Here is a 16607-nt window from a genome sequence, read left to right as displayed (position 1 = left end):
TAAGAACCACTCCGGAACAGACTGGCATTAAACCAACACCGAGGTGGTTGTGACAACAAAATATCAGTGATCTGTGCCTCTCTAAGTTCCCAGATGTAGTGAAAAAATACAGGAAGGCTGGGGTCATCAGATGACTGGATTCCAATGAGCTGCACAATCCCAGTCCAATACAGGTACGCTGTGAACAGGGATGCCCCGGCTGGGTGGAAGGGGCTTGCTTGAAAGTATTTAGCCTGGGCTAGGGGCGGGGCTTGGAGGAGCTGGGCGTGACCACAGGACTGGGAGGGCTGGGGAGGCAGAGCTGGCATTCTCCGATGGGGCAAGGTCTCGAACTTCCACGGACCAGCCAGTGGTGTGAGGTCCTTGGGTCACATGCCACAGGAATGCACGCGCGCCCTCCTCACTAACGGTCCCACTGGTCTTCGCCAACTGCAAAGCTCAGGCAAGTGCAGACTCCTCTGCCTCCTCCAGCCCAGAGCAAGCTCGGGAAGGTCCTAAACTTGCCTAAATTCCCAGGGGCAGGTGTGAGGTAATGCACTTGGCCACAGGGTAACACAGTGGACCCATGCAGAGCCAAGAAAGCCGCACAGGGACAGGCTGGTGATGTTGAAAGCTCATAGAGACCAGGTGAATGTTTACACTGTTACAGTTGTTCAACAAAGGACTAGTCACAGAAACTCTGTGGGCATTGGGATGAATATGCTTAGCTCGGGCAGTGGGTGGTTAAATTGTTAGTTTGTAAATTTTCGGAAAATTGGTTATTTAATAAGCATTTAGTGTCTGTACAATGTGAGATGCACGTCCAGCTTAATACTGAGAAAATGTTTGTAGAAAAGTAAGTTTACCTGGACAGATTACCACTAAAATTGCTTTTCTTTTGTGTCCTGTAGTAATCCTGTGAGGAGAAAGAGTTATTTGGGGTTCATTTAAAAAACAAACAAACAAACATTGTATTATTGGGCTGTTTATACGAAAACCAACTCACGGAGTTGCATTTGGTGAAGTGTTTTATTTGCTCGACAAATACCAGTTATACAGGCAAAGTCAGCAAATGCTTGAAGCATTAATAGTCGGTCACAGGAAAATGTTTCATAGCCATGGCAGTTGTGAACAAAAGACTGAATCCTGTAAGAGTTTCTTCCAACAGTGAAGAATCCATCTTACAATAGAACTTATGAATTATATATGCACACATGTATAACATATATATAGCGTGAGTCCATATGTTTCTGTGTGTTCATAAATGTACTATGTTACATACATCCCTAGACTGACTGCAACGCACTTTGTAGAACAGGCTGGCCTCAAACTCACAGAGATTGGCCTGCCTCTGCCTCCTAAGTTCTGGGTTTCAAGGTATGCACTACCACACCCAACTCTTTATTAATGTTCTGAGAGTACATGTTCCAAATATATACAATCTGTGACTTGTATTTTTAATTCTGTTAACAGTGTTTCCCACCAGAACTAGATGTGAAGACCCTTTCATTGAAAAACTCCATGTTCTTTGGCTTCGGGAAAGAGCAAAACCAAGCTGCAACTGATCTGGAAGCTTCCTTCCTGCTGGCTAGCTTCCCTGATGCTGGACTGTGCTTTGCAGGTTCTGGGAGAGAAAGACAGGCTTAAGTCAGTTCTGGACCCTACATGCTGCATGACTGACCTGCCGAGCAGTATGCTACTAGGGTGATGGTCTTATCACCATTAAGGGAACAGCCAGCTGCTTTTGTCTAGATCTGAGGTCAGCTCCTCTTGGAATTCACACCAAGTGCTAGAAAGCTGCTTGGCGGCCCTTGGCTGGGAGCCACTAGGTCCTGCTGTGGAAGGTTCTACTGTTTTGCTAAATGACCGTGCTAGCCAGCAAATTGCCTTCTGAGCAGTTCTGTCTATGCCTACGTATTAGTGGTGCCCTCAGTTTTGGTCACACAGACATTTTCAGTTGGCGGCAGTTACTGCAGTGGAGACTCAGGGTCAAAGTGCTAAGGTTTGGTGACTGCTGAAGACCCAGCACTAAAGAGGACATCAGTATCATTCCACGGGCCAGGGGACAGTGTGGAAGTAAGACACAGTAGAGGTAGTGGGGATTGATGGGGCTCTGTCTGTCCCACATGCATGAACTCAGAGTGGCGCCTGTGCGAGTCTTAAGCACCCCAACATGGCATCCTGGTGTCTGTGCCTGCCGTATTATCACAGAGGCTTGTTTGTGAAGAAACTCATGGCTGGCCAAGGTGCTAAGAGCAAGTGACTGGTCAGTGCTCAGTCTTAAGCGGGACACCCGTTTCCCTCTGTCTGAAGCTCAGAGAATATTGTAGAAGATGGGGATTGCAAGCACCGGACAATGGGGGGAGGGCTTTGAAATGCTATCTTCAGGGGACCGGCATGACCATGGTTCTCATGGATTCAGAGCAGCCACAGTTACCTGAGCCTGTACAAGATGGAGCCTAAACACCGTCATTCTCTTAACAGTATGCTTCCCACCAGAGCTGCATGTTTAGGATGTGGAGAAATCAAGGGGCTAGCTAGATTTGAGAGTGCCGGAGTGTGCTGTGAATGAAGATCCTGAGGGGAAAAACATCACCAAACGTACTCTGTTCCACACCCTCTGCCTCGCTCACCGCCACCTGCCAAGTGTTCCGCCTACCACCGGAGTAAAAGGGGGTAACCTATTATTCTCTATAACTGATATACCAAAATATGTCTTTTGCTGTTGTGAGATAGACTTCTCCTGGGGATACATGACATATTTATTCACCCCAGAGGGTAAATCCACAACAGGCTACCACTTTTGAATGGACTGTAGCCAGCTCTCCCAGGACTTCATACCTAGTACCATAAAGCCTTTCAGTAGTTCTTAGCAGGGGAGCTCCTGGGCCCTGGTGAGGGGAGATCCTATTGTCATGGATGGGACTGGGGGTTGTGGGGTCCTGCCTAGGGGAGCTAATAGCCGTGGTGGGCTACTGGAGGAAGGAAGTCACTGTCTTTAGTGCTGTAGCCCTGACAACTCATGGATCCTTCATCTCCATTCTCAAGTGAGCATCCTTCAGACTCAGTGGGCCATGAAACAAAAATAAAACGTTACTACTGTGGGAAAATGAGTTGGTGGTGGTAGGAAGAGGACAAGAGAGGGTCAAGCGAAAAAGATGGTCAATATATATATACACATATATGTGTGTATATATATGTACATATATATATGCATAAAATATCCCTGAGTAGATCCATTCAAGAATATTTGGCATTTCAACATTCTATGTTGGGTGGGTGCAGAACTAACTAGACTCAACCCCTCTTTGAGGATTTGTAGACCCACTCTTCAGTTGATGGGGTGGTGGGTAAAAAGATATTTCTTTAATGATATAACCGCTGTTATGCTGCCCATGCTTCTTTAAGCAACCCTGATTGAACTCATTAGACCAAACACACTGAATATGGGAAGAGGGAGGAGATTAGTGAAAGTAAGAAGTGGTCCCAAAAGGGTAATGGGGAAAATATGATAACATATATTATTTTGTATAATTAATATGTGTTGGAAATGTGTCTTCCACTGTTGTATGACCAACATTTCCTAGGGATATGAAATGTGTACATGCTCACCTCTGAATGTGAGCCCACATAGACCATTGTAGGGATTGCACACAAGTCCAGCTTGATGAACCAATGATTTTTGTTGGGGTTGCTAACAGGAGTGTGGGCTGCAGGTTATTTACAGGAGCAAATTTTTAAAACCAACTGTGGGGCTGAAGAGAGGACTCAGAGGTTAAGAGCAGTGGCTTCTTGTCTACAGAATTCAGGGTCAAGTCTCAGCTTCCACAGAAGAGTTCTGTAACTACAGATACAGGGGATCTGATGCCCTTGTTCGGCCTCCATATTTGGCACCAGGTATGCACGTAACATACAGAATATATGCAGGCAAAGTACCCATACACATTTTTTCAAGTGCAGCATCTGAAAAGCCCCCCCACAGGAAAGCCACGGCCTTTTCCTGGAGTTTCTTGCAGGGTTTGCAGGCAGCTGACAGTCCTGAGATCTCTCTTAGCCTCCAGGCTGCTCAGGGGCTCCTCCCCCAGCAGCTGCTTATACCTCTTGTCAAACCAGGGAGAGGCATTATAGAATTTTCCAAGTTTCTTCCTTCCTGAACTTGAAACCTTTTGTTTACTTACCTCCCGAAGGAGCCTTCCTTTCCCTCCTGCAGGGAATGTTCCAAGAGGAAATGACCATACATCGTTTGCTGAGCAGGAATTTGCCCTTTCCCTTTGACCTTAGCACACAGACTGAGAAAATAGATTTGAATAAATTCCCACATTGTAGTGGGTTCTTGCATAGAACACGACTTAATTATATTGCATCTACACAGCTCATCATGAAAGCATATGGCCAACTTCTATCTTCTAGAAGTTCATAGTTTTTTTCATTTTGGTGGTCGATCCACGATCTACTGTGTGTTGACTGTACTTGTGATGAATGCATATGATTTAGTCACATCGCACCATTTATGTACTGTATAGTTGCTAAGGCCTCTTCCCACAGTGGTCTCAGTATCCTATTTAACAGTGTACCTGTTTAACACTCGCTGTCCAGCCCTGCTTTTCATTGTCCTCTTGTGTTCATCCAGATATCTTTCATAAATGCAATCATGGATTTTGCCCCCTTCACTACCACTCTTTTAGTTCCTAGCTTAATTTCCTCAAGGTTCTTGCATATGGTACTGAAGAAGGGTCAGGGAACTTGGGCAAGCGTGTGCTGATCTGAAAACAGGAACTTGCCACTTTAAGAGAGGGTTGCAAACCTTACGAATTGCTAAGGGCGATCAGGCTGGGACCAATGAGAGGCCGAAAGGGACCCTCTGAGAAGTCCTACCTAGATCTCCCCTGTGGGGATGGTTTTCCTTAGTTGTTGGGATCTCTCCACCAACCTTCACTCTTCTTCTGCTTATGGTCTCTATGTGTGCCTCTTCTTTCCAGGTTGTACAATTCTTTGTCAGTCCCACAGAATGAACTCAGTGCTACCCTAGATGACCACCTCCCCCATGAGCCTTATACAGTGCGATGCTTCATGATTTGCTCCCTTTAAGTAGGAATAATATTCTATGGTAGAGATATACCACATTCCTCATCTTCTGTCAGTGGTCACTGAGCTGCTTTTACAGAGGGGCTGTTGTAAATAATGTTGTATCTGTGGTCATTTTATGATCTGTTCATGTCCCTCCACTCTTTTGACACATTCTCAGAAGTAAAATTCCTGGATCATAGGATATTTTTGTTGTTGGGGATTTTGTTGGTTTCTTTGTTCGGTTTTGGGTTTTTGTTGTTTTGTTGTTTTTCGAGACAATTTATGTAGCACAGGCTGACCTTGAACTTGTGATTGAAGAAGAGTCAGGGAAACTTAAGCCAACTGGAAAAACAGGGATAGGACCCTTTATGAGAGGCTGGTTTTTGCTCCTGGGGTAGTATTTCCCCATCCCTGATTGTACCTGATACAAATTACTAATGGCTGGCATGGGCAGGACCAACCAGAGAGAAGGGGAAAGGAATGTAGAGAGGGCATGGCCTGGAGACCCTATAAAGTGTCCAGCAGACCCAGACTCCTGGGATGGACCCTCAGCGCTAGGGCTTCCTTAGCCCCCTGACTGCAACTGTCTGCTCTAAAAGCCTTCGTAGTTTCCTTTCTCTTCTGGCTCCCGCTGTGTTTTTCTGCTTCACTTTCTTAGCAACTGCCACTGTCGCTTCTTTCCAGTAGAATTTTGGACTTCTGATTTCCCCAGACATCCAGTCTTTTCTTTACCTCATGGGATGAACCCTACAGATCCCCTACAGAACACCCTTTATCCCCAAACACTCATAACATAATCATCTTGCTACAGCTTCCAGAGGGCTGGGATTGATTATAGATCTTGTTGAGGATCTGGTCTACACCATTGATCGAGGAATCGTCTTTTTTGTCTATGCCTGTAATTTTAAGGTTTGACCTTGAAATTGTGCCTCAAGGTCTCATCATATTCTTTCCTGGGTATTATTCAAAGTCCATGCTCTTGACGTGTATAGTCTAAGCTCTCTTATGTATGACTCCTGATATTCTAACTTCTATTTGATCCATTCTATTTGAAAGACTTTCCCAAGAGTTTTCTAATTGGGTTGTTTTGTTCATGCTATCTTTATTTCAGCTTGATTTCTCATTATCATTTATCTTTATGACTTTGGTTTCTAAATCCTGGATAGCCGTCCTTGTTTCTTTCAGTCTTAAGTTTGTTTTTTTTTCCCACTTGGGCAGCTCTTGGGCAGTATGCAGAGCTGTCTCTTTGTGTCCTTGGATTCATTGTTGAAATTTATGAGTGTACTTTTAAAGTCTGTGTCCTGGAACTCAGCAGAGAACATTTTTATAGGACTGGTGGATTTAGGAGGGCCTGGGCATATTGTCTTGACCTTTGCTATTATCAATTACATCAAGACCTGAGCATGTGGACTTCTTTCATTGGTTATGTATCTGATGTGATCAGCAGGTTGGACTGGTGAACATGATGTGCCACTAGGCCTAAATCTGAAGGTTAGGAAAGGTTCAGAAGGGCTTACTAGATAAGGCCACTGACACTGTGGCTGTGAGACCCATGGGTAGGTCTGGGGATTACAGAGGGCACAGGAAAGGTCAGGATGACTCAGCAAGCTTGGTGGTAGGACAGAGTATTAGACCAGGCTCAATCTGGAGGTTGAATATGAATTTGGTATTTTTAAAGATTTATTTATTATATATGAGTACACTGTAGCTGTCTTCAGACACACCAGAAGAGGGCATCGGATCTCATTACAGATGGGTGTGAGCTACCATGTAATTTTTGGGATTTGAACTCAGGACCTCTGGAAGAACAGTCAGTGTTCTTAACCACTGAGCCTGAATTTGGTATTCCTAAGAGACTTTTCTTTTTCTTCAGTAAGGGGAGTTTAAATACCAAGGTTGGAACAATACATGGGTAGATTTTACTTTTAATTGTGTAAAAATTGTTTAGAGAGACCAGTTCCACTCACCTGCCTATCAGTCATCGCTCACAATGTGTTGCCTAGCACCATGTGGAATCTAATCCAGGATTCCAGGTAGGTCTTCCAGAACCTGCCTGCCTATCAATCCTTCTACCTACCACACCACCTGACATTGTGTCGAGTCAAATCCCTGGCATCATGTGGAGTCTGACCCAGGATTGTAGCCATGTCTCACAGGCCCATCCTTCCCACCCATTAGGACCCTACCCACCTGGCTACTAGGTATCACCTGGAGTCTGACCTAAAACTCCAGGTAGGTCCTCCAGATCCGCTCCACTTAACTGCCTATCCTGTCCCAGACTCCCAGGCAGGTTCCCAGGCCCACTCTGAGTGCTCGCTCACCATTTGCCTTATGCACCCGACCACCTGGAACCCGGAAGAGCTGTTTTGCTCGTTATTAACATCTCTTCTAGGACACGGTTTGTGTTGGCATAAAGGGCAATTGATATTTCCTCCAGAACATGCGCGGAGAGATGTGAAATCTTGCACTATTTTGGACTGAATGATATGAAATCGAGTTCGGTCCAGTGGAAATGCTGGTTCTGTCTGGTTCTCTGTGCTGATGAACACTTTCCATGGCCATGAGTTTATTCTATCTCAATCAGTCTCATGTTTGTAGGTGCTGAATTATTTAGTATCATAAAATGCTGAAGGCGCATGAAGAGAGGGTATTGCACTTTAAGACGGGGAATCGGTTTAAAGTAGAAATCTATTTCGAGTTTTGGAGCTGAGTGGATGGGAGAGGGGCAGAAAGAGCTGTTGGGGTGTGGCTTAGGTAAGTAGTATCCTTGCAGAAGGCACTCACTTGGGCTAGGTGATGTGACCCAGGGGTTGGAGTGGCAGAGGACTGCATTCCCTGGATGTATGAACTTAGGTGTGGTGCTTGAGTGCCTATGCCTATGCGAGGCTACCCTGGCTATGCAGGAATTCTTAGGGGCATTGCTGAAGGAGTGATGGGTCACCTCTAGCCTCGCTCTGAATGTCTTTGCCTGTAGCTTCTCAGGAAATAATCTTATCACAAGGTCGATTCCCTGTCAATGTGGTAAAGCTACTTGTTCTGGTATAGAAAGCCTAGATTTATGAATATAAGCCCTTTTGTTCATAAACAGAAACGTTATTCCTTCAGTGTATTAGCTACTCCTTTATTGCTGTGATAAAACACCACGGGCAAGGCAACTTACTTTGGGGGCTTGTGGTTCCAGAGTGTTAGGATACATAATTGGGAGAAAACATGGCAGCCCGAGCCAGAAGCTCAAAGCTGAGGGAGGGTTCACATCTCTAACTGCAAGCAGGAAGCAGAGAGGGCAAAGTTGGACTAGCATATGGTTACCAGTGACAAATCCTCTTCCAGCAAGGCCACATTTGCTAAACTTTTCAAACACTGTCAATAGCAAGCCAATTGGGAGAACATTCTCATTTATACCTCTTGTGTTCTTGGATCAGGACCTCTTCCCAAATTTACAAGATTCCTAAAGGCTGTGCTCAGGAAGCTCAGGTGTCTGCCAGTTTTCTACCTCTTTTTCAAACCTGCCTTCAGCTGCTATTCCCTTAACCCCTTAAATTCCCTTAAAATTTCATGCTAGGATGGGCTATGTATCGTATTCACATAAAATAAAACAAAAGTGTAAGGTACTCAGAGTAATAGTGCTCCAAAGAAGCAAGATAGGACAATAAGTTTGAAAAAGGAAACACATAAGGAATACATTTTCTCTGTGATTACTAGCTGGGAGTCACTAAGTCTTTGCGATATTGTAGTTATTCACTCTTGCCATGGTCATAAAATACTGGATCTTAGTGAATAGTTTACAGCTGAGTCATTTCCTCTGTTGGAGATAAAAGGATTGACAAACATGTAAGTTAAACCTGAGCTAACCAGTGGTAGAGCGCTTGCTAGGCAAGCGCAAGGCCCTGGGTTCAGTCCCCAGCTCCGCAAACAAAATATTCCACAATAAACCTGAGCTAACTTTTGTTTTTATAGTAAGAGGTTATAGTGTGTAGTTTTAAAAATTGATCCATGCTGAATCCAGAGAGGCACTGGCAAAGGCAGTCTCACTAACTCCCATGGTCAGCTGCTGCCAAGCCATGAGCACTTCCCAGGCCTTCCATCCCCTGCGAGCCCCGTAAAATAACACGAGAGACTTGTAATATACCAACCAGATTTACAGCAGTAAATCTCCAACCCCAAAATGGCTGTGCCCAAGAACTCAAAACCTGACTGATATAAATACAAGCTGCACACCTAGATGTGGCAAATGTGCCCTACATTGCTCTATTGCCCTCCTAGGAAGTCCCTAGCTGCCTGTGACAACTTCAGGCCACATGGCCCCAGCTCATCATTTTCTTTCTCTTCCATCATCTTCTGTCTTCTCTCTCTCTCTCTCTCTCTCTCTCTCTCTCTCTCTCTCTCCCCCTCCCTCCCTCCCTCTCTCTCTCCCTCTCTCTCTCTGTCTCTCTCTCTCTCTCTGTCTCTCTGTGTCTGTCTGTCTTTCTGTCTTTCTGTCTGTCTGTCTGTCTGTCTGTCTTTCTCTCTCTCTCTCTCTCCCTCTCTCTCTCTGTCTCTCTCTCTCTGTCTCTCTGTGTCTGTCTGTCTTTCTGTCTTTCTGTCTTTCTGTCTGTCTCTCTCTCTCTCTCTCTCTCTCTCTCTCTCTCTCTCCTTTTTCCTCCTTGTTTGTTCCTCTCCCCCTCTCTAAAACTTTCAGCTCTGCCTTTCTCCTACTCTGCCGGATCACAGGCTCCAACCTCATCTGACCAATTAAGATTTCACCCAACCTCAGCTGAGTATGTGTGTCCCTCTTGAGGGAAAAAAAATAAAAAAAAAACACAAACAACAATCCACAACAGGAGGTAATTGTTATAAAAAGGTTTTTCACACACACACATGTTCTATATCATGCTGCACTTTAATATACTTATTGTCATGCTTTGGGTGTGCTGGGGGAATGACCCATTGGCGACGTGCTTCTGCCCAAGCATTAAGGCTCTTAGTTTAGATCCTAGCATCTCATGCGAAGAGAGTCGGCCAGCACACTCACTGTGTGATCTTAACTCTAGTGCGGAGGGAAGGAATTCCTGAGATCACTAGCCAGCCTAGCCTCCCATTAACTCCAAGTTCGAGAGACTTAATCTCAAAATGTAGAGTGACGAGATTGAGGATGACACCTGATGTCAACCTCAAACTTCTACATAACCTGGCCATACATGTATGTACATACACATATGAACACATGTTCACCAAATGCACATACAAATTTTTAGTCTACACCTTAAATTTATGATTATAGAAGCAATAACTTAAAAACATGAGCATTAATATTAAGAAAACACTTCCATAAGTATGTTACTTTACCACACAGAAAACTATAACCCACACCTACATTTCCTATTTTATGTACTTGTAAGTATTGTACATTGTTCTTACTAGGAATGAACTGTTATATCGTACAGACAGGTAGATTGATGGATGCATGAGGAAGCTCAGTGACTTTCCCAAGATGGTGTAGTCACTGACGGGAAAGAGTCATAATTTTCTGCGTTCTAGTTACTTTCTGTTGCTGTCATAAAAAAAAAAAACATAACCAAAACCAACTTGAAGAGGAGAGGGGTTTATATAGCCTACAAGCTATACTCCACCATCAAGGGAAGTTAAAACACAAACTCAAGTCGGAGCCGACACAGAGACCAGGGAAGAATGCTGCTTGTTAACTTGGTTTCCATGGCTTACTCAGCTTGCTTTCTTGTACAACACAGGGTCAACATATACAGGGGTGTCAAGGTGCACCTCAGGTGTGCCACATAATGGGATTCCAAAATACACTTAAGAAATGACCATGAGAATCTTGTCATAAACTCAGGGTCTCTGAGAACACCTCTCCTTTGGAAGGGTCTATTGTTAAAATCATTATTCTCAGCACAAAATTCTTTTTTCCTCTTGAAACCATCAAGCTCTGTGGAAAGGCTGCTTACTTTGGATGGAGATGGATGTGTTTTCCTGAGCTCATGTTCAGCACTTCTCTGGTTGACTGAGGAAATTCTGCTGCTGTCTCACTTGTTTGCAGTGTTTCTGTTCTTTTTGGAACAAGCCCTAGACTGTAATGCTGCTGGCTGGATATGGTGCTTAGCACTAACCCTAATGCACAAGGGTGCATTTCAGCAGTAAAGAGGGGGGCGTTTTGTCTCCTTCAGTCCACAGGTGACATGTTTAGCAATAGAGACACTCTGTTGTCTTCACATGTCTTGTGAAGCTAGATGGAAGCTCCCACAATATGTCTGTTCAAGTCCTGTTGTTCATCATGCTTTTTTTAAATGATAAAATTTCATCCCTGATACATGTCATGATTAGAATTGCTACTCTATTGGCCTGCTGACCTTTAAAACTGTCTTGCTTCTTTGAGCTAATACAGAAGCTCTTTATTGCTGTCTCTTGTTTTGTGATCTTCAGTAGATTCATGAATCGCTAGCACTCAGGCCATTGCAAGAAGGGTAAATGCTTTTCATCTTAGCTCCTGACAATATCATTAGTTCTAGTTGGAAACGTAAAGCAAATTCCTAGAAGGCAAGAGTGAGCTTCTTTGAGTGGATTGGGCTTTCGTTCTGAAATGCTATACAAGCGGAAGGGTTTTCCAGTGAAGTGAGTACTTCGAACACTAGAAAACTAAAGTGGCTACAGGTGTTTTGGTTGTTTTATTTTTCTTTTCAGGGTATGGCTTTTTACTGAACTTTTATCAATGCATCCTGTGCTTATCAAGCCATAGTGATTCAGTTATCAATGTGTTTAATACTAGCGTTTATTTTCCCAGGAAAAAGGAAAAGGGAAATGTCAGTGTGTTACAAAATACAAGAAAGGAAGACAGTATCCGAATGGACACAATTAAGCATGATGTAAACACCAATGATGAGGTCACCAAAGCCTCTTGATTTTCAGAAGAGAGGCAGGATCAGGAAGATGAAAAACCCACCCACTTTTCTTCCTCTCCATGAACTCAAGATCTCTCACAAAGATTTGATTTCTGGCAGAAATGTGGAATCACATTTGTCTTGGTCTTTCTGATTAAACAGTCGTCTTGTCACTTAACATAAACTTTTCATACTCTTGTAGCAAAGTTCTTAAGTGACATTAATATCATTCCGCTTTCTCGCTTCAATATCCCATTTTCTACATGGAAGACCACTGAGTAAGGTTGAAATTCAGATCCTTGGAAGGTGATACTTACTTTAAAATATTGACAAAGCAATTTCAAGTGCCCAGCAATGCACGGACTGTTCTTATGGCATCAGTATCTCTTCAAGGATCACTTTTGATGTAATAAATGTAAACCACCACGGTTTTTATGACAGTGCCAGGTAATTTAAGCAAGTTAATGTGATCTTTCAAATTACGCAGTTTCCTCTGTAGTGGGCTGATTTCTGCAGGGTTTTAGGACCTTTGCCCTAGAGTAATTTTAGGTATTTATGAACAAGCTCTTCTCCATTCTGGGAAATCCAATCTATACAACGGCTTAAAATTCTACCTTACAAAGATTTGAACTAGGGCAGGCCTAGGGGTATAGGCCTATAATCCTACATGTTGGGAAGGCTGAGACAGGAGGATTGCAAGTTTAAGGCCTACAAGAGCTACAGAGTGAGATGAAGATTGACCTCAGCAACTTACAAAGATTCTACTTGAAGACAAAAAGTAAAAAGTAGGCTAGCAGATACCTCGGTATTATGGCATTTTTTTTTCAGTAAATATGAAGCTTGGAGTTTAGCCCTTAACACTGTGCACACGTGCATACACACACACACACACACACACACACACACACACACACACACACACACTAACACTATTCTCTTGGTAGAGTGACTGATCATTTAGTAGTTGTAGCAAATCAATCACTTGTGAAAACCCCCTCATTTATATCTACTTAAGGCTTACATAGCATAGTGATGAGTATTTTAAATAAGAAGTAAATATTTGCTAACTTGGAGAAGCTCAAAAATGTCGGTGTACTTAGCAGCACAAAGCCCTGAAGCATCCCCTTGCTGGACCTGTCATGTCAGCCCTCAGCATCCAATGCTACTCTTTCACTGCCTTTAGTGGCTACTGAAGGTTTGATCCTTCGTGACTCTTCCTTGTAGTTAAAAATCTGATTCCTTTCACATGGTTTTTGATATTGAATAAAACAGGATTGTTGTGGGTTTTGTTCTGTTTTTGCAGTAGTTATGTAAGCTGCTTCCTAAAATATGTTTATAAATGGATCTCATCTCGTGTCCGTTCTCTTATTGTTTCTATTTGACTGTATTCATTTGCCTTAGCCTTGTTTCATTAGCAGATGATTTCATCATGAAAGGCTTCCTCCATAGGCTGAGAATCCGATGGCTGGGCACGATTCCACTGGGTTCCCAAGGACTGTTCTAGAAAACAACTTCAACATTCCCAGGTTTCAAGCTTTGAGTATTTCTACATTGGCAGTTTCAACCAATTCCAAAGGAATGGTTTCTTGTTCTGAAGGTTAGAATTTCAAAGTATCTGATACTGGCTTAATGTCTTTCAAAAACTTTAGACAAAGACAGAGTTAAAACCTACCCCTCTAACCAACTCTGCTTCTTTATAGGCTTTTGTGAAATATACTTTCATTTGATTCCAGTGGAGCACGCATTTTCTGTTTACCCGACACTATTCCTTCAATGGTCTCATTTCCTGTGAAGTAAATAGTCCTTTCTCACCACCTGGCCAATAAGGAGTATGAGGATCAGAGTTAATTAACTTGCCCACTGTTGCAAAGACAGGATTCCAAGTCAGGTTCTCTGCTGCTGAATCTGCCTTCTTACACAATATAACCCGCTCTTAGTGCTTTTTCTACCGAACAACATTGTGACTCTGTGTGCTTTCCCTTGGTGGTGGCTACTTTGATGTCAACTTGACAGAAGCTAGAGTAATTTTGGAAGATGGAATTTCAATGGAGAAAATACCTCCCGTCACAATGTCCGATGAGCAAACCTATTGTACATATGGTACATTTTCTTGATTGATGATTCATGTTGGAGGGCTTAGTGTAAAGGTTTTTCTAAACCAAGGTCATCTTGGCTATTGGGAGCCAAGGAATACCACAAGGTCACAACACCAGTTAACAAAGATTACATAAGAAGTTTATTAGGGAGAAGAACAGAATGGCTGAGGTCTCTGAACGGGAAGAGAGATGGCAGAGGGCTGAACTGAATAGAAGAATTTTTATAGGGTTTTGGAGCATGCCAAGTGAGTTAATAGGAAATATTGTTTGGCCATTACAAGTACAGGGATCTCCAAGTCTCAGAGCCTCGGGTTAAACTAGAGACAGTGTTTTTCCTTTGGTCTATGTTTTAGGCTCAGGGTCAAGTCAGGGATGAAATGGTGTTCTTTTGGTCAAGGAGCTTAAAGTCATCTCAGGGTCTGGGTATTCTTCCTTTGTCTCATGGTCAAGTCAGGGCCAAGGGGTTCGTTCCTGGCTGATTTACTCTACATTCCTCTCTGTTTTGTTAGGAGAGGGGTAGTGATATCACTATACAACCTCCTGCTGTCTGGAGGCATTGAAGTCTTTGAGACAAGCTTGATCTTCACTATCAGGGTTTGAAGGCCTCTGTTCCTGTAGTTAGGGGCTGATAATCCTATAATAACGACCGATTAATAAATATCTAGTTAGAAATCTTTTGGATCTTCGGTTGAAAAACATCTAGGCAAAAACCTTATGGGACAGTGTTAGGATCAGGAAATTAGTAGGATCAGGAAAAGGAGGAGGGAAGTTAAGAAGGGCAGTATAGGGGCTGGAGAGATGGCTCAGAGGTTATGATCACTGACTGCTCTTCCAGAGGTCCTGAGTTCAATTCCCAGCAACTACATGGTGGCTCAAAACCATCCGTAATGGGGTCTGATGCTGTCTTCTGGTGTGTCTGAAGACAGTGACAATGTAGTCACATAAAATAAATCTTTAAAACAAAAGGGCAATATGACTGTCAAGGACCCAGTGGCCAAAGGCTTTGAGCTGTTATGTATTTTGGAGATCTGTCTGGAGTTGGCAGATTTTGTCTTTTATTATACCCAATTGGTTGACATAGATGCAACATTCTTTCTTGAGGGAGATACAAAGGCTAAATCTAATAATCTTCACTGGTTTTTCTGTCATGGTTTTCAAGTGGTTTGCATAGATAGAAACAAGAGTTTTTCTTAAAGTCACACAATAACCTTGTCTTGCATAAAGCAACTTGAGTGCTCTATCACTGTAGAACTATTTCCGCTAATGAATACACCTGTTGATAGATTGTGGTCTATTTAGTTTTAGCAGGTACCTGTTCTGGTATGGTAATAAGTATTATAGTCATTTTGTCTGTTTTGCCAGGACATTTCCTTTAGACTTAAAACTCCAGTCTTTTGTAGAGGATAAGGGGTGATATGCTCTCTTCTATAACTACTTTCTGCTGAAATATCACTGTCAGGATCTAGGAAGGCTAGAATGCTAGTCAAAGGTCAGGAGGGGATTTAAGTACTGGTGTATTCATAAGAAGAGTCTGGTACACGGACCCAGCTGAAGAGATAGGGAGCAATCACACAAGCTCGACTGGTTCACATCAGCTTTGAGCAAGTCCAGGGCTCACAGCCATTTGGAACAGATTGTAGTGCACAACTGATTCCCAGATGGTGCCTGTCGGCTGAGATATAGACTAGGGACAGAAGTTAAGGTTTAGAACTTGAATGAAAATCATAAATTTGCAACTTTCAGGCATATCGTCCTGATAGTTGTGGAAGTGGGGCGGAGGGGACCCAAGACCAAGGGAGAAAGAGATCATACTTTCAAGAATACGAAAGTAGGGAAAGTTAGACTGTTCTTATCTGGAGTCCATTTGACCTGTGAGAGTGGATCCAAGTCTTATGACTCCCTGAGGCATACATGAAGTTTTTGTTTAAAATAAGAGATAGAAGCTATATGTATACAACAAACACGTGTATGTATGTATGTATGTATGTATGTGTGTATGTGTGTATGTGTGTGTATGTGTGTGTATGTATGTATGTGTGTATGTGTGTATGCATGTGTGTATGTGTGTATGTATATATATATGTATGTGTGTATGTATATATGTATGTGTGTATGTGTGTATGTATGTATGTATGTGTGTATGTATGTATGTATATATGTATGTGTATGTGTGTATGTGTGTATGTGTGTATGTGTGTATGTGTGTATGTATGTATGTGTGTATGTGTGTATGTGTGTATGTGTGTATGTATGTATGTGTGTATGTGTGTATGTATGTATATATGTATGTGTGTATGTGTGTATGTATGTGTGTATGTATGTATGTATATATGCATGTGTGTATGTGTGTGTGTGTGTGTATGTATGTATGTATGTATGTATGTATTACCGCTGTCTGTAATCTGTAGAAAAAGCAACTAACAGGAGTCATCTACAACAAAAGCTTTGGGTTAGAAATCATGGGCACTTCTCCTCTGTCCACAGAGTCATACATATAGATTGGTCAGAGTGTTTTTTAGAACAATGAGAAGCACCTGTAATTACATATACTTAGAGGACAACCAGAGGAAATGTAAAGTCTTAAGCTTGTCAC

At 42.8% G+C, this 16607-nt stretch overlaps 1 long non-coding RNA gene across 2 annotated transcripts in view; it reads left to right on the top strand.

Moving 5' to 3' along the window:
• Window positions 1-272: 272 nt before the first annotated feature.
• LOC148006849 (uncharacterized) overlaps window positions 273-16607 on the top strand; it is a 56877-nt gene continuing 40542 nt past the window's right edge. The window contains exons 1-3 of one of the 2 annotated variants that reach the window (XR_015644702.1): window positions 273-627; window positions 1453-2655; window positions 11822-13286. This is a non-coding gene — a long non-coding RNA (uncharacterized LOC148006849). Of the gene's footprint in view, window positions 628-1452; window positions 2656-11821; window positions 13287-16607 lie in introns of those variants that run through there. The other variant, XR_015644701.1, reaches the window with a different exon arrangement.

The sequence above is a fragment of the Rattus norvegicus genome, chromosome 1, assembly GCF_021556685.1.
Source record: "Rattus norvegicus strain SHRSP/BbbUtx chromosome 1, alternate assembly SHRSP_T2T, whole genome shotgun sequence".
In the NCBI taxonomy this organism is placed as follows: Eukaryota; Metazoa; Chordata; class Mammalia; order Rodentia; family Muridae; genus Rattus; species Rattus norvegicus.
Note: the sequence above shows the minus strand (reverse complement) of the source record. Positions and strands in the feature narration are given on the sequence as shown.